At 45.2% G+C, this 18242-nt stretch overlaps 1 protein-coding gene across 2 annotated transcripts in view; it reads right to left on the bottom strand.

Annotated features, from left to right (window-relative positions):
* The window catches only part of fut8a (fucosyltransferase 8a (alpha (1,6) fucosyltransferase)), a 158979-nt gene that overhangs the window by 100889 nt on the left and 39848 nt on the right, over window positions 1–18242 (bottom strand). For both annotated transcript variants that reach the window (XM_029712960.1, XM_029712962.1), the window contains one exon: window positions 146–197. The gene's annotated coding sequence lies outside the window, so the exon portion shown is untranslated. The remainder of the gene's footprint in view (window positions 1–145; window positions 198–18242) is intronic.

The following is an 18242-nucleotide window of genomic DNA, read 5'->3' as shown; positions in this document are numbered from 1 at the left end:
GTTCCAGCCATTATTATGAGCCATCCTTCTCTCAGAAGCCTCCACTGGCCCAAATTATGATCTGTCCTTTAACTTCTTATCAAACATCCGTCTTTCTCCAACCATCCCATACCCTGAAAGTATCCTCCATCCTAAAGGAGCTTACCTTTTTTAGAAGCCTCACAGAATCCTCACTTGGGACAGAGAACAACTTCTTCCTATAAAAAAAATGAGAAAAGAAAACGATATTACCCACCATGATTTAGTCAGCGAGAACAAAGCTTTAAGACTTGAGTCATTTGTCATTTCCTTCAAGGTTATTTATCAAGCCAGGAGTGTGTGTGTGTGTGTGTGTGTGTGTGTGTGTGTGTGTGTGTGTGTGTGTGTGTAACCTATAACCATCACAATAAATCCATTATTTATTTTAGACAGGTCTAAAGAAACATGATATGAAGTAAATGTAGTCTATTTCAGAAGAACAGAATAGCATACTCTGAGTTGTCCTTATGTTAGGCCCTGATGGGGCTATGCCATATGGCTGTGGGCTACACTAGTTCATTTAGCAGATGAGATTTGCTCATAATTCCCGAGGCATTATTTGTATATTATTTTATATTAAGAAGAACACAATTGAACATAGCTGAATAAAATAAAAATGATATTTTCTCCAAATGATTTCTGAGGGAGCGCGCACATGCAGCTATTCTGTGTTGAGCGGTTGACAAAGAAACAGGTCCTTCTACTTGCTTCATTTAAAGTTATTTATTCAACGTTAGTTGTGATAAAAACATCAGGTTATATGTTTAGATTTTTTGTACATTCTAAGGCTATACGATGCGACTCTAATGATGATATGAAAAATGTTGCATGAAAGGCATGAGCTCTGTTCTGTTCTTGCGCAGGCTGCACACACTTCTTCAGTCTCTCATTCACTCTTTGAAAGGACTTGATAATATTCTCACTCATCAGACTATTCTCAATTTAATCTAGTCTTACATATAACTTGCCAAGGTAAAAACCTGTCGTTCTGCCCCTGAACAAAGCAGTTAACCCACTGTTCCTAGGCCGTCATTGAAAATAAGAATTTGTTCTTAACTGACTTGCCTAGTTAAATAAAGGTACAATTAAAATTAAAAACTACACTGAGTGTACAAAACATTAGGAACACCTTCCTAATATTGAGATGAACTCAGCAATAAATACAGCAGCAGGATAAAGCTGGGATCCTCTTCTAAATAGAACGTGTTTTACTAGGCTCTGTAGTCTATGTGCTCTCTAACTGTGTTCCAGGGGTCCAAGGCCTATAGGCTACAATTAGAGTTATTATGCCACCTGATCAAAACATTTAGCCCTATGGGCTACAATTGGAGTTATTATATTACCTGATCAAAACATATAGCCCTATGGGCTACAATTGGAGTTATTATGCCACCTGATCAAAACATTTAGCCCTATGGGCTACAATTGGAGTTATTATATTACCTGATCAAAACATATAGCCCTATGGGCTACAATTGGAGTTATTATGCCACCTGATCAAAACATATAGCCCTATGGGCTACAATTGGAGTTATTATACCACCTGATCAAAACATATAGCCCTATGGGCTACAATTGGAGTTATTATGCCAACTGATCAAAACATATAGGCCGATGGGCTAGGCTACATGATACATGTGACTATGATTGGGAAAAGAAAAGGCATGCACTTTTTCTTGCCTTAGACTGCACACACTGGGCATCATTCACAAGTGACAATATTCTCACCCATCAGACTATTCTCAATTTAATCTTGTCTTTACATATACTAAATAATATACAGTACCAGTCAAAAGTTTGGACACACCTACTCATTCAAGGGCTTTTCTTTATTTTTACTATTTTCTATATTGCAGAAGTGACGACATCAAAACTATTAAATTACACATATGGAATCACGTAGTAACCAAAAAAGTGTTAAACAAATCTAAATATATTTTATATTATAGATTCTTCAAAGTAGCCACCCTTTGCGTGCATGTGTGTGTGTATTCAGCTCCAGACCCTCCCTGGCTGCACATCCATCCCATAATCCATGGTGATGGCTTAGAGCAGTGACACCCACACTCTCCTGCTGCCGTGGTGACAGGGCCAGGCCCAGGATGGATGGAAGCATCAGATGTAATTGGAGCCCATTAAGCAAGACTCTATCCCCAATGAATGATGCACACACACACACACGCTCAAACGCACACATGCACATAAACGTATGCAAGCATGCACACACAAGCACGCGCACACACGCATGTATGAAGAAACACACACACACACAGGCCCACAAGCACACACCCTCACACTCACAAAGGCCCACCCACACAATCACAGGCAGGCAAACAACGAATGCAAAACACACACACACTCACAAAGGCCCACCCACACAATCACAGGCAGGCAAACAACGAACGCAAAACACACACACACTCAGTTCGAGCAACCAAGGAATGCCGCAGCAGGCTGCTCTGAAATGACCTTGGCTGGTGGATCTAGTCGCAGAGATTCATTTCAACTTCCATTATCAGGAAAACGGTTCTAAGTTTACATTTAATGCTTCCTATCTAAACCACACCACTCTAAATGACTTTGCCGATCAATAATTGCACATTTTCTTTTCAACGTGGCTTTTTCCCTGAAAAACATGCAAGCTTCCAAAAACAAATTACGCTCACAATCTTCTGCTATCCCAACTCTAATTTCCCCCAGAGCAGCGAGCGCTACCGTATAATTCCGTGCCTTACCTACAAAAACAAAGGAATCTATAATGCAGGCTCATTGAGGTCCAAGGGAATTGGGTTAGGGAGTCGAGACACACAAACACACACACACACACACACACACACACACACACACACACACACACACACACACACACACACACACACACACACACACACACACATACACACACACACACCCCAAGCACAACAACACAAATTGAGAGGTGAAGGAGAGAGACCAGAGATGTGTCTTTGTTTATTAAAAGAGCCTCATATGGAACAAATAAACACAACACACCTCGGCAGCAGCTGGCTCGGCAGCAGCTGGCTCGGCAGCAGCTGGCTCGGCAGCAGCTGGCTCGGCAGCAGCTGGTTTCAATACTTCAACAGAGAGCTTTAGCTGGAAGGGAGGCAGTAGAAATGTAGCTTTCTCAGAAATCAATCCTAATTGTCCTGGCTTCTGAGACCATAACGTGTAACAGGCAACCAATCCGACCTCAGGATAGAAAACAGATCACAGGACGCTGCTAAGGGGAGAACGGCTCATAATAATGGAATGGAGCAAATGGAATGGCATCAAACACATGGAAACCATGAGTCTGTATTTGATACCATTCCACTTATTCCGCTCCATTACCACAAGCCTGTTGGTGGTACTTAAGGTGAGACCAACCTCCTGTGAAACAGATAGATAACCAATCGACCCGTGGACTTCCCTGAGAAATGCAACAACCAACGCATCGCTTAAATGTAGAGGCAGATATCTCAAATGAAAGTGTTTTTTAGTCTAGGAAAAGGTTTACAGATGTAGGATCTTAATTTGGTCAGTTTAGTTGCTGAGAATTTTCCTGCATAGCAGGAGTTTTAAAAATGATTCTACTGTTTGTAATTTCCACTTTGAAATGTCAGACTTGATTTTCTCAACAACAAAAAATATATCAAACACTACAAAAATATCCATTCATTATAATACACACAATAATTCACATTTCCTGTTGCTGCAGGATTATTGTCCTGCTGTAGCAAACTGGCTCAAATTAAGATCCTACATCTGTAGTCTGAGTTTTGGAAATCCGTCCTAGACGTACAGCAGCATAGATAGGCATCCCTAGTATTTTCTCCCAGCCTCTCTATATCCATGTATTTCTACAGGCCAATGTTCAGAGACATGCTGCCTGGTCTACCACTCACCAGTCCTCCTGTAGCCACAGTAGACCATTCTATTAGCTCACTAATCCACATCAAAGAAACTAAGCCTTTCAATGTATGTGTGTGTGTGTGTACGATAGCAGGCTATTACAGCTGTGGGCTATTCATTAATTATCCTATAGTTAGGCTATACTGAGGTTACGTCTGTTTGCTTTATTATACAATACACTCTACTGTACTCTACTCTACTGTACTGTATTGTACGGTACTGAATAAATCAAATATCCTAGTTGAACATCGATTGATTGTGTTGTATTGCAATCAATAAAGGGCTTACGCTTACCAAGCTACTGTTGTGTGTGAGGCATGTGGGATTATTTCCTTTATAGTGTAATTCACGAGCCAACAACGTTGTCATCAAACAGTGTGGTACTACTTTAATATTTGAGAAAGTCAAGAAAAGTAGAAAGTCAGAATAGGAAGTCCAAGTCATACTGGAATCAGAGCATTGCGACAAATCCTCAGTTACTCTGGAGGGAGGGGCCGGGGGGGGATTGCCTCTACTCTCATTGGTCATCAGTGACAGGAAAAGAGGCCAAAGGTGAGGACATGGATCAGGTGACCCAGCTCCAGAGGCACAGCTGGGATGGACTTTCTGACAGTGACTGCAGCTGGGGACTGGCACCTCATCTAACAGAGTGTGTGTGTGTGTGTGTGTGTGTGTGTGTGTGTGTGTGTGTGTGTGTGTGTGTGTGTGTGTGGAATGTATGGGCCAAGTATCATACATGCAGTGTATTCTATTCTCAGATCTCAGGACTGTGCTGGTTATGCTGCTCTCTCTAATACATACACACACACACACACGCACACGCACACGCACGCACGCACACACGCACACACACCCCTCTCCTCTCTTTGGAGAGACAGGCACAGATGGGTGTTTCTGGATGGATGATCCTCCTGGAGGGGTCAAAAGCTGCAGGGAGGGAATTGTTGGCAGGGCTGGCTGTGTGTGTGTGTGTTTGTGTACCATCTCACCTCTGCTCTCACCCACCTCTTCTGTGCCTCCTCTCTCTCTCCCCAACCTCACCTCTCTCTCCCCCACCTCTTCTCTGCCTCCTCTGTCTCACCCACCTCACCTTTCTCTCCCCAACCTCACCTCTCTCTCCCCCACCTCTTCTCTGCCTCCTCTCTCCTCTCTCGGCTGTATCACAACCGGCCGTGATTGGGAGTCCCATAGGGCGGCGCACATTTGGCCCAGCGTCGTCCGGGTTTGGCCGATGTAGGCCGTCATTGTAAATAACAATATGTTCTTAACTGACTTGCCTAGTTAAATAAAGGTTACATAAAAAGTAAAAGGATAGAGAAAGAGGGGGTTGGATAGAGGGAGGAGGGGGAGGATAGAGGGAGAGGATAGAGGGAGAGTGGGAGGATAGAGGGAGAGGATAGAGGGAGAGAGGGAGGATAGAGGGAGGAGGGGGAGGATAGAGGGAGAGGATAGAGGGAGAGCGGGAGAGCGGGAGAGCGGGAGAGAGGGAGGATAGAGGGAGGAGGGGGAGGATAGAGGGAGAGGATAGAGGGAGAGAGGGAGGATAGAGGGAGGAGGGGGAGGATAGAGGGAGAGGATAGAGGGAGGATAGAGGGAGAAGATAGAGGGAGAGAGGGAGGATAGAGGGAGGAGGGGGAGGATAGAGGGAGAAGATAGAAGGAGAGAGGGAGGATAGAGGGAGGAAGGGGAGGATAGAGGGAGAGGATAGAAGGAGAGAGGGAGGATAGAGGGAGGAGGGGGAGGATAGAGGGAGAGGATAGAGGGAGGATAGAGGGAGAGGATAGAGGGAGAGTGGGAGGATAGAGGGAGAGGTTAGAGGGAGAGTGGGAGGATAGAGGGAGAGGATAGAGGGAGAGAGGGAGGATAGAGGGAGGAGGGGGAGGATAGAGGGAGAGGATAGAGGGAGAGCGGGAGAGCGGGAGAGAGGGAGGATAGAGGGAGGAGGGGGAGGATAGAGGGAGAGGATAGAGGGAGAGAGGGAGGATAGAGGGAGGAGGGGGAGGATAGAGGGAGAGGATAGAGGGAGGATAGAGGGAGAAGATAGAGGGAGAGAGGGAGGATAGAGGGAGGAGGGGGAGGATAGAGGGAGAAGATAGAAGGAGAGAGGGAGGATAGAGGGAGGAGGGGGAAGATAGAGGGAGAGGATAGAAGGAGAGAGGGAGGATAGAGGGAGGAGGGGGAGGATAGAGGGAGAGGATAGAGGGAGGATAGAGGGAGAAGATAGAGGGAGGATAGAGGGAGGAGGGGGAGGATAGAGGGAGAGGATAGAGGGAGGATAGAGGGAGAAGATAGAGGGAGAGAGGGAGGATAGAGGGAGAAGATAGAGCAGGCCTGGGCAAAGAGCAGGCCTGGGTTGTTGTCTTAGCTCTCCTGATCAACACACCTGTGATTGCTTTATGCCTCTCTCTAACGTCAATATGCCTTGTCTACTGCTGTCTTAGCTAGTTTGTATTGCTTTATTTCACTGTAGAGCCCTCAGTCCCGCTCAAAATGCCTTAGATAGCTGTTTCGATCCCACCCCACACACGTTGTCCGGACCTCTGGCAGTCTCTATGGGGGTGCCACAGGGTTCAATTCTCAGGCCGACTCTTTTCTCTGTATACATCAATGATGTCGCTCTTACTGCTGGTGAGTCTCTGATCCACCTCTACGCAGACAACACCATTCTCTATACTTCTGGCCCTTCTTTGGACACTGTGTTAACTAACCTCCAGACAAGCTTCAATGCCATACAACTCTCCTTCCGTGGTCTCCAACTGCTCTTAAATGCAAGTAAAACTAAATGCATGCTCTTCAACCGATTGCTGCCCGTACCTGCCTGCCCGCCCATCTAGCATCACTACTCTGGACGGTTCTGACTTAGAATATGTGGACAACTACAAATACCTAGGTGTCTGGTTAGACTGTAAACTCTCCTTCCAGACTCATATTAAGCATCTCCAATTCAAAATTAAATCTAAAATCGGCTTCCTATTTCGCAACAAAGCATCCTTCACTCATGCTGCCAAACATACCCTCGTAAAACTGACTATCCAACCAATCCTTGACTTTGGCGATGTCATTTACAAAATAGCCTCCAACACTCTACTCAGCAAATTGGATGCAATCTATCACAGTGCCATCCGTTTCGTCACCATTAGCCCCATTTACTACCCACCACTGCGACCTGTTTGCTCTCATTGGCTGGCCCTCGCTTCATACTCGTCGCCAAACCCACTGGCTCCAGGTCATCTATAAGTCTTTGCTCGGTAAAGCCCTGCCTTATCTCAGCTCACTGGTCACCATAGCAGCACCCACCTGTAGCATGCGCTCCAGCAGGTATATTTCACTGGTCACCCCCAAAGCCAATTCCTCCTTTGGCCGCCTTTCCTTCCAGTTCTCTGCTGCCAATGACTGGAACAAATTGCAAAAATCACTGAAGCTGGAGACTCATATCTCCCTCACTAACTTTAAGCATCAGCTATCAGAGCAGCTTACAGATCATTGCACCTGTACATTGCCCACCTGTACATAGTCCATCCAACTACCTCATCCCCATATTGTTATTATAATTTTTTTGCTCCTTTGCACCCCAGTATCACCTACTTGCATATTCGTCTTCTGCACATCTATCACTCCAGTATTTATTTGGTAAATTGTAAGCCCGGGGGCTTATGCGGCCCGCGACCTGACAGCCCGCAGAATTATGCTCAGATCACATAAAGAATTTACGATAGTAAAGTTTTGAAAAACATATTTGTTATTCAAATTAAAAGCCCAATGAATACTCACCTTTGTGTAATGATTTAACTCCCACTGCTTGTGGGACATTGATTTTGAAGGCACGTATACATAACAACTGCACGAGGACAGACAGTGACTGACAGGCTGACACACACGTCACAGTTACAAATAGTAGCTAGCTAGAAATTGCGCAAAAAGTTTTTCAAGGAGAGTTTTTCAAAGATTTCTAAGAAAATGAAAGTAGACAATGAATGTAGGGTGTTCCAGCAAGAGTGGACATCGAAATATTTCTTTATTGAGGTATCAGGGAAAACTGTGTGCTTATTGTGCAAAGGGAGCATCGCTGTCTTGAAAGACTACAACTTGTCCCGACACTTCCAGACGAAGAATGCAGAGAGATATAGGAATATGTCTTCTGGGCAGAGGGCAAGTGCATCGAAAGAGTTGCTTTCTGAGTTGCAAAAGCAGCAAGGACTTTTCGCAAAACTGCATTTAGCAAACGACGGAATTGAGAGAGCTAGCTATATACTGTCCCACAAAATTGCTAAACATAGCACGCCATTGACTGATGGCGAATTCATAAAATAATGTTTCATTGACTCTGCTGCAACACTTTGCAGCAGAGCTGTTTGAAAGAAAGCTGTTTGAAAATGTTTCCATGTCAAGACGAACAGTGACATGGCGTGTTGAGGACATCACAGAGAATATGGAACAACAGTTGAAAGAGAAGGTAAAGGATTTCACCTATTTCTCCTTGGCCCTGGATAAGAGCAGTGATGCACGTGAAACAGCACAGTTGTTGATATTCTAACGAGGCATAACCCCAGACTTTGAAATTACAGGGGCTTGCTTCAGTGCAGTCAATGAAGAGCACAACCACAGGGAAATATTTATTGGAGGAGGTTAATAAGTGTGGCAGAGCTGGGACTGAGTTTTGAAAAGTTATCCAGTGGGACCACTGATGGGTGCCCAAACTTGACAGGAAAAAAAATGTTGGCCTTTTGAAAAGGATAGATCAAGTTGCTGAACCCAGATCAGAAAATAATTTTCCTGCATTGCATTATTCATTAGGAGGTGCTCTGTAAATGTGTTCTGAAAATGAGCCATGCTGTGGATACAGTAAACTTCATAAGAGCAAAATCTTTAAACCACAGGCAGTTTGTCTCACTGTTGGAAGAGACATATCAAATCAAATCAAATTGATTTATATAGCCCTTCTTACATCAGCTGATATCTCAAAGTGCTGTACAGAAACCCAGCCTAAAACCCCAAACAGCAAGCAATCCAGGTGTAGAAGCACGGTGGCTAGGAAAAACTCCCTAGAAAGGCCTAAACCTAGGAAGAAACCTAGAGAGGAACCAGGCTATGAGGGGTGGCCAGTCCTCTTCTGGCTGTGCCGGGTGGAGATTATAACAGCACATGGCCAAGATGTTCAAATGTTCATAAATGACCAGCATGGTCAAATAATAATAATCATAGTAGTTGTTGAGGGTGCAACAAGTCAGTAACACAAGAGTAAGTGTCAGTTGGCTTTTTCATAGCCGATCTTTGAGAGTATCTCTACCGCTCCTGCTGTCTCTAGAGAGTTGAAAACAGCAGGTCTGGGACAGGTAGCACGTCCGGTGAACAGGTCAGGGTTCCAGCAGGTCTGGGACAACAGATCTGGGACAGGTAGCACGTCCGGTGAACAGGTCAGGGTTCCAGCAGGTCTGGGACAGCAGGTCTGGGACAGCAGGTCTGGGACAGGTAGCACGTCCGGTGAACAGGTCAGGGTTCCAGCAGGTCTGGGACAGCAGGTCTGGGACAGGTAGAACGTCCGGTGAACAGGTCAGGGTTCCAGCAGGTCTGGGACAGCAGGTCTGGGACAACAGGTCTGGGACAACAGGTCTGGGACAGGTAGCACGTCCGGTGAACAGGTCAGGGTTCCAGCAGGTCAGGGTTCCAGCAGGTCTGGGACAGCAGGTCTGGGACAGGTAGCACGTCCGGTGAACAGGTCAGGGTTCCAGCAGGTCTGGGACAGCAGGTCTGGGACAGGTAGCATGTCCGGTGAACAGGTCAGGGTTCCAGCAGGTCTGGGTCAGCAGGTCTGGGACAGCAGGTCTGGGACAGGTAGCAAGTCCGGTGAACAGGTCAGGGTTCCAGCAGGTCTGGGACAGCAGGTCTGGGACAGCAGGTCTGGGACAGGTAGCACGTCCGGTGAACAGGTCAGGGTTCCAGCAGGTCTGGAACCAGGATAAACCACGCCGCCTCCTCTGTATTCTAAAAACAACTCTCCATTGGCTGTTCTGTAGCCACAGCCACTGTCCACTCTCCACACAGCTAGTCCCTCCCTTTTGGGTTGCAATGGGAATAGTCTCCTGCTGTCCTCATCCTGGGAAAATGGTTTCCACCAATATCTCCCCTACCACACAAACGTGAGATGGCTGAGTTTGGGAAGGTGCTTAAAAGTGTGTGGGACCTGAAGTCGGAGATTGCTGAGTTTTTGCAAATGAAAGAACAATATGTGGATTTCCCTCAACTGCAAGATAAAGAATGGTTGGCTGATTTTACCTTCACTGTGGACATCATGGCCCCCATGAATGCACATCAGATGTACATCCTTGTCAAAGCCTTCAAGGGAAAATTACTCCTCCTGACCCGCCAAGTAGAAGCCAACAATCTCACCCCCCTTCCGACACTACTAGTATGTTCCCTATCAGATGATCAGCAGGAGAAGTAGACATCACTGCTCCGTGCTTTGAATGGTGAGTTTTCTCATCGTTTTCAGGATTTCAAAGTGTTGGAAAATAGCATGCTGTTGTTTCCTCTCCTTTCACCTTCAATGTGGATAACACTCCCACTGACCTGCAAATTGAGCTTATCGATCTTCAGTCTGATGCAGTGATTGGAGAACTATTCAAAACTTTGTCCCTGATGAGGTTCTATGCATCTCTCGATGAACAAAACTTTCCAAAGATTAGGAGTCATGCTCAGAAGATGTTTGTACTGTTTGGGTCATAAAAGAAACGTCCTCTCACTGTCAAATGCATCTATTTTTAGCACACCTGACGTGCAAATATTTGTATGAACATAACAAGATTCAACAACTGAGACATAAACTGAACAAGTTACACAGACATGTGACAAACAGAAATGTAATAATGTGTCCCTCAACAAAGGGGGGTCAAAATCAAAAGTAACAGTCAGTATCTGTTGGGGCTTGGGGGCAGTAACAGTAACCTGTTGGGGCTTGGGGGCAGTATTTTCACGGCTGGATAAAAAACGTACCCGATTTAAACTGGTTACTACTCTTGCCCAGAAAAGAGAATATGCATATAATTAGTAGATTTGGATAGAAAACACTCTAAAGTTTCTAAAACTGTTTGAATGGTGTCTGTGAGTATAACAGAACTCATATGGCAGGCCAAAACCTGAGAAGATTCCATACAGGAAGTGCCCTGTCTGACAATTTATTGTCCTTCTGTAGCATCTCTATCAAAAATACAGCATCTGTGCTGTAACGTGACATTTTCTAAAGCTTTCATTGGCTCTCAGAAGGCGACAGAAAGTGTAATGGGGTGTCTGCAGTCTCTGGGCGAAGAACAGCAGGAGTATTTGTTAGTGGTCAGGCTGGGAACAGTGACACTGGAGATGTGCGTCCACGAGACTACTCCATTTTTTTTGTGACATATATGCTTGCTTTGAAAATGGCTGTGTGATTATTTTTGGCAGGGTACTCTCCTGACATAATCTAATGTTTTACTTTCGCTGTAAAGCCTTTTTGAAATCGGACAACGTGGTTAGATTAACGAGAGTCTTATCTTTAAAATGGTGTAAAATAGTCATATGTTTGAGAAATTGAAGTTATAGCATTTTTGAGGTATTTGTATTTTGCGCCACGCTCTACCATTGGATATTGGTGAGGCGTTCCGCTAGCGGAACGTCTGTCCCTAACTTCACTGTCCAATTTACAGTAGCTATTATATGTACTGACATTTGTTGTTTCTCTAAAATCTGCGATCATGACACACGGCGCTGCATGATTTACAACTGCCACGTTGACGGGACGCCTATCAATAAGAAGGGATAGGCGTGGATAGACGTCCCTTCTTAAACCCTTTACAATGAAGATCTGTGAAGTTATTTGAATTTTTATGAATTATCTTTGAATGACAGGGTCCTGAAAAAAGGACGTTTCTTTTTTTGCTGAGTTTATGTATGTAAACAGACATTTTCAGTGATGAAATATAAATCAAGTTAAGGCACAGATCATCTCTTACTGACTCTCACCTCGCAGCAATCCTGCGCATAGCGACGTCAGAAACTATACCTGACTTCACTGCTCTAGTCAATGCCCATCAGAGACTTCACTCCTCACACTGATTGAGTAGTTTAAATGTAATGTTGAGCACTCTTTCTTTCTTGTGTTTTTGTGCATACCCCTTAACAAGAGTTCTCTCCATAGTGCTGAATGCACAGTGTAATTTTCCCACTGTGTAGTTTATTGTTTACATGTTTAATAATGAAAATATCTACCAAAAGGAGAACATGGATGTGGTTTATTTCTGTGCATGTTAAAAAGGTCAAATAAGTAGCATGTCTGTACGTGATTTACAGTAGATATGTCAACACAGTCATACACATGATGTATAGTCCTGTAATATGATTCTGGCCCGCGATGGCAAAAATATCTTCTAATAATTGCCCAGGCCTGGGATAGAGGGATGATAGAGGGAGAAAATAGAGGGCGAGAAGGAGGATAGAGGGAGAGAGGGAGGAGGGATTTGTGTTTGAAGCTAAGGATCTGTACTCCAGTTTGGAGAAGCGATCCCCTGTGGAACGCGGGTGCCTGTCAACAGAGAGAGATAGATTTACTTCTGCAAAAGGAGACACACGCATTTCAAGTCAGGGAGCATGTTGCTCAAAACAAAGAGGAAGAGTGCCACGGTAGAGAGAAAATAGTTCCCACACACAAAGACAACGCTTCATTACCAGTCCGTCTAACTGACTACATTCTCTGAAAGTTACACTCACACCGCACACTACCTCCAGCACATATTTAGCTAAGTCTGCACACATAAGCAATGTATTTATCTACAGTGGGGGAAAAAGTATTTCATCCCCTGCTGATTTTGTACGTTTGCCCACTTACAAAGAAATTATCAGTCTATAATTTTAATAGTAGGTTTATTTGAACAGTGAGAGACAAAAAAATCCAGAAAAACGCATGTCAAAAATGTTATAAAATGATTTGCATTTTAATGAGGGAAATAAGTATTTGACCCCTCTGCAAAACACGACTTAGTACTTGGCAAAACCCTTGTTGGTAATCACAGAGGTCAGACGCTTCTTGTATTTGGCCACCAGGTTTGCACACATCTCAGGAGGGATTTTGTCCCACTCCTCTTTGCAGATCTTCTCCAAGTCATTAAGGTTTCGAGGCTGACGTTTGGCAACTCGAACCTTCAACTCCCTCCACAGATTCTCTATGGGATTAAGGTCTGGAGACTGGCTAGGCCACTCCAGGACCTTAATGTGCTTCTTCTTGAGCCACTCCTTTGTTGCCTTGGCCGTGTGTTTTGGGTTATTGTCATGCTGGAATACCCATCCACGACCCATTTTCAATGCCATGGCTGAGGGAAGGAGGTTCTCACCCAAGATTTGACAGTACATGGCCCCGTCCATCGTCCCTTTGATGCAGTGAAGTTGTCCTGTCCCCTTAGCAGAAAAACACCCCCAAAGCATAATGTTTTCACCTCCATGTTTGACGGTGGAGATGGTGTTCTTGGGGTCATAGGCAGCATTCCTCCTCCTCCAAACACGGCGAGTTGAGTTGATGTCAAAGAGCTCCATTTTGGTCTCATCTGACCACAACACTTTCACCAGTTGTCCTCTGAGTCATTCAGATGTTCATTGGCAGACTTCAGACGGGCCTGTATATGTATTCTTGAGCAGGGGGACCTTGCGGGCACTGCAGGATTTCAGTCCTTCACGGCGTAGTGTGTTACCTATTGTTTTCTTGGTGATTATGGTCCCAGCTGCCTTGAGATCATTGACAAGATCCTCCCGTGTAGTTCTGGGCTGATTCCTCACCATTCTCATGATCATTGCAACCCCACAAGGTTAGATCTTGCATGGAGCCCCAGGCATAGGGATATTGGCAGTTCTTTTGTGTTTCTTCCATTTGCGAATAATCGCACCAAATGTTGTCACCTTCTCACCAAGCTGCTTGGCGATGGTCTTGTAGCCCATTCCAGCCTTATGTAGGTCTACAATCTTGTCCCTGACATCCTTGGAGAGCTCTTGGGTCTTGGCCATGGTGGAGAGTTTGGAATCTGATTGATTGATTGCTTCTGTGGACAGGTGTCTTTTTTTACAGGTAACAAGCTGTGGTTAGGAGCACTCCCTTTAAGAGTGTGCTCCTAATCTCAGCTCGTTACCTGTATAAAAGACACCTGGGAGCCAGAAATTTTTCTGATTGAGAGGGGGTCAAATACTTATTTCCCTCATTAAAATGCAAATCAATTTATAACATTTTTTACATGCTTTTTTCTGGATATTTTTGTTGTTATTCTGTCTCTCACTGTTCAAATAAACCTTCCATTAAAATTAGAGACTGGTCCTTTCTTTGTCAGTGGGCAAACGTACAAAATCAGCAGGGGATCAAATACTTTTCCCCCACTGTAAGTCTACACACATAAACAATGTATTTATCTAAGTCTACACACATAAACAATGTATTTAGCTAAGTCTGCACACATAAACAATGTATTTAGCTAAGTCTGCACATATAAACAATGTATTTAGCTAAGCCTGCACACATAAACAATGTATTTAGCTAAGCCTGCACACATAAACATTGCACCTGTCCATCTTTCACACTCACACACTTTCACCTCCAATCAACACTCTGTTGTCTTTCTCCCCAACCTAACCCCAACCAAACCCATCCCCAAAACATCCCCATACCCAACCCCAACACCAACCCCAACCCCAACACCAACCCCACCCAACCCAACCTGATGACACAAGCTGGAGCTAAGGAGAACGGCATAACTGAGAATAAACCCTATAATGCATGGAAAACAATACTAAGCGGAGAACTGGCCTTTTGAAAACTGCATAAATATTTCCATCTTCTTGTAAAGTGAAGGGAATGATATGCAGAGCTCTGTGTCCCCTGAGGCCAGGAGGATGAGTACCACCAGAAAGGAGACCAGAGCTCTGTGTCCCCTGAGGCCAGGAGGATGAGTACCACCAGAAAGGAGACCAGAGCTCTGTGTCCCCTGAGGCCAGGAGGATGAGTACCACCAGAAAGGAGACCAGAGCTCTGTGTCCCCTGAGGCCAGGAGGATGAGTACCACCAGAAAGGAGACCAGAGCTCTGTGTCCCCTGAGGCCAGGAGGATGAGTACCACCAGAAAGGAGAGTCATCAGGAATCCTCATTCAGTTTGATAATAGACGTGTGGGTCTTCATACAGTGGGTGTGTTTTCAGAGCCTTTGGGATACAACACAGAAAACAGGAAAGAGGAATTCTGCTGTAAAGGAAGGCTGCTCAAAAACAGTTTGTCAGAGATTGAGAACATACACACATTATAGATGTTACACACATGCACCTACTAATGCATGCACACGCGCACACGCGCACACACACACACACACACACACTTGTCAACCCACTGTAATTTACAGCAGCTTCTTTTAACACACATAGGAGGTACATTCACAGTTCACCACAGAAAGAAATTGTTTAACTTTACTGTCAACTCCAGTCAACTATGTAAAATGTGTGTAAAGCGATGGCCTCATTTAAATAGGACTTCCAGCCACTTGTAATTCATTGAGATAAAGCACTCCCTAATTTAAAAACGGCAACACTCGTGGTTTGAGGACAGCTATGCCCTTGGGACTGAATAACATGTAGAGAGATGGGAAAGGAGGATGAGAGATGGGAGAGGAGGATGAGAGATGAGAGATGAGAGAGGAGGATGAGAGATGAGAGAGGAGGATGAGAGATGGGAGAGGAGGAAGAGAGATGGGAGAGGAGGATGAGAGATGAGAGATGGGAGAGGAGGATGAGAGATGAGAGATGGGAGAGGAGGATGAGAGATGAGAGAGGAGGATGAGAGATGGGAGAGGAGGAAGAGAGATGGGAGAGGAGGGTGAGAGATGAGAGATGGGAGAGGAGGATGAGAGATGAGAGAGGAGGATGAGAGATGGGAGAGGAGGAAGAGAGATGGGAGAGGAGGGTGAGAGATGAGAGATGGGAGAGGATGATGAGAAATGAGAGAGGAGGGTGAGAGATGAGAGATGGGAGAGGAGGATGAGAGATGGGAGAGGAGGATGAGAGATGAGAGAGGAGGATGAGAGATGGGAGAGGAGGATGAGAGATGGGAGAGGAGGAAGAGAGATGGGAGAGGAGGATGAGAGATGAGAGAGGAGGATGAGAGATGAGAGAGGAGGGTGAGAGATGAGAGAGGAGGATGAGAGATGGGAGAGGAGGATGAGAGATGAGAGAGGAGGATGAGAGATGAGAGAGGAGGATGAGAGATGAGAGAGGAGGATGAGAGATGGGAGAGGAGGATGAGAGATGAGAGAGGAGGGTGAGAGATGAGAGAGGAGGATGAGAGATGGGAGAGGAGGATGAGAGATGAGAGATGGGAGAGGAGGAAGAGAGATGGGAGAGGAGGAAGAGAGATGGGAGAGGATGATGAGAAATGAGAGAGGAGGGTGAGAGATGAGAGATGGGAGAGGAGGATGAGAGATGAGAGAGTAGGATGGGAGATGGGAGAGGAGGATGGGAGATGGGAGAGGAGGAAGAGAGAGAGCGCTAAAAATACACTAAAAAGGAATTAGTCCTCTGATGCACACTGGCCTTTTACTATGGGGATAAGAACTTACTGAACATACACTATATATTCAAAAGTATGTGGACACCCGTTCAAATTTGTGGGTTTTACTATTTCAGCCACACCCATTGCTGACAGGTGTATAAAATCGAGCGCACAGCCATGCTATCTCTATAGAAAAACATTGGCAGTAGAATGGCCTTACTGAAAAGCTCGGTGACTTTCAATGTAGCACCGTCATAGGATGCCACCTTTCCAACAAGTCAGTTCATAAAATTTCTGCCCTGCTAAAGCAAGAGCTGCCCTGGCCAAATGTAAGCCCTGGCCAAATGTCTAGGAGCAACAATGGCTCAGCCGCGAACTGGTAGGCCACACACGCTCACAGAACGGGACCGCCGAGTGCTGAAGCTCGTAGCGTGTAAAGATAGTCAGATTGCTTGCAACACTCACTGCCAAGCGTCGGCTGGAGTGGTGTAAAGCTCGCTGCTATAGGACTCTTGAGCAGTGGAAACGCATTCTCTGGAGTGATGAATCACGCATTACCATCTGGCAGTCCGAAGGACGAATCTGGGTTTGGCGGATGCCAGGAGAACGCTACCTGCCCAAATGCATAGAGCCAACTGTAAAGTTTGGTGGAGGAGGAATAAGGATCTGGGGATGTTTTTCATGGTTCGGGCTAGGCCCCATAGTTCCAGTGAAGGGAAATCTTAATGCTACAGCATATAATGACATTCTAGACGATTCTGTGCTTCCAACTTTGTGGCAACAGTTTGGGGAAGGCCCTTTCCTGTTTGAGCATGACAACGCCCCCGTGCACAAAGCGAGGTCCATAAAGAAATGGTTTGTCGAGATCGGTGTGGAACAACTTGACTGGCCTGCACAGAGCACTGACCTCAACCCAATCGATGAATTGGAACACCGACTGCATGCCAGGCCTAATCGCCCAACATCAGTGCCCAACCTCACTAATGCTCTTGTGGCTGAATGGAAGCAAGTCCCTGCAGCAATGTTCCAACATCTAGTGGAAAGTCTTCCAAGAAGAGTGGAGGCTGTTATAGCAGCAAAGAGGGGACCAACTCCATATTAATGCCCATGATTTTGGAATGAGACATTCGACAAGCAGGCGTCCACATACTTTTGGTCATGTAGTGTATATGCTCACATAATAATACACTAAAAATAACCTGTTGTACACTTAACTGTGTTAAGGGAGCAGGAGTTACATATGCCTTCTATACAGTACATTTGAGCTCCACAAAGGAAGACAGGTTGGTGGGGAAAGAAGAGTGGCAGGGAGAGGGAGAATGCGTGGAGGACAAAGGAGTGGAAGACCAAGAGCGGTGGTCCCTGATGAGATAAGGGCCACAATTATTGACCATGTTGTAAACCCTGGTCTCTCTTTGAGAGAGACCGGTTTAAGGGTGCAACCAAATCTGCAGCGTTCAACAGTTGCATCAATAGTACGAATTTTCCAGCAAAACAACATGTGCATCCTTCAATGATAATTTAATTACATATTACAGTACAATACAGTATGTTCACATTTTTACATGTACTGACATTTAGAAATGTATAGATTTTTTGGGGTGATTTTCAGTAGGATCCAAAGGTTGCCTCCCACAGGAAGGAGAGGCAGGATATTATCAGATGCACAGGAAATTGCCATTGTTGACATGGTAACTGGCAACAATGCAATAAAACTGTGGGAAATTTGAGACAGAGTGCTGGCAGACAATATCACTTTTGGGAATGTGAATACG

This window comes from Salmo trutta, chromosome 25 (assembly GCF_901001165.1).
Source record: "Salmo trutta chromosome 25, fSalTru1.1, whole genome shotgun sequence".
In the NCBI taxonomy this organism is placed as follows: domain Eukaryota; kingdom Metazoa; phylum Chordata; class Actinopteri; order Salmoniformes; family Salmonidae; genus Salmo; species Salmo trutta.
Note: the sequence above shows the minus strand (reverse complement) of the source record. Positions and strands in the feature narration are given on the sequence as shown.